Here is an 803-nt window from a genome sequence, read left to right on the forward strand (position 1 = left end):
GGGGGAGTGGAGTGGAGGGAGGCCACCCTTCTCCCTTGCTCCCTCTCTCCAGTGTCCACGGTCTGTGAGTGTCCCTCCTTCCAGAGACAGGCAGCTTCCTCTCACCCCTCTGCCTCCAGCAGGAGCTGGGCGACTGCCATCAACAATTCATCATCTCCCAAAAGCAGCAGTGAGTGTCAGCAGCAATAACTAGGGACCTACTTAGTTCGCGATTTCATGGAAACTCTGAAATCAGTTGATGGCCATGAAATCAAAACAAAAACTCACTAAAAATAAAATGCTGGCTCCCCAGTGGGTTGGCTCCCTAGCCTTGCAGCGCGCCAGGGGGGGTGGGAGGTGGGGAGCCACCGGCACCAAGGACAGCAGTCAAGAGGGTGGCTGCTCCCCCAACCCTTCACTGCTGATTGGCTGAGAGGGCTGCCCGTCATGCAGTCCTGCCCCTCTCTACCAATCAGTGGTGAGGGGTGGGGCCACATGGAGGACAGCCCTCTTAGCCAATCAGTGGCAAGGGATGCCTTGTTGTGAAAAGGCCGGGAAATCGGTTCTGCGCATGGACCACAAACATCCCTTTCTACTCGCCACATCTTAGATCCCTACCAATAAGAGCAGACGCGCGGGTGGAGGCAGCGAGTGTGTTCTCAGTGCCCGGTCCAGCCAGGCTTGATTCACTGTGCCCAGCAGCTACCTGCAGCATGGCAGCACTTCCCAAGAGCTCCTGGCACCTTGCCCCTGGGCAGTGTGCAGACTGGCTACCTCATTGGGCAGGACCACTGCTGAGGAGGACGTGGGGGGTGAGAATAGGC

The sequence above is a fragment of the Alligator sinensis genome, unplaced genomic scaffold (genome assembly GCF_000455745.1).
Source record: "Alligator sinensis unplaced genomic scaffold, ASM45574v1 scaffold786_1, whole genome shotgun sequence".
Taxonomy (NCBI): domain Eukaryota; kingdom Metazoa; phylum Chordata; order Crocodylia; family Alligatoridae; genus Alligator; species Alligator sinensis.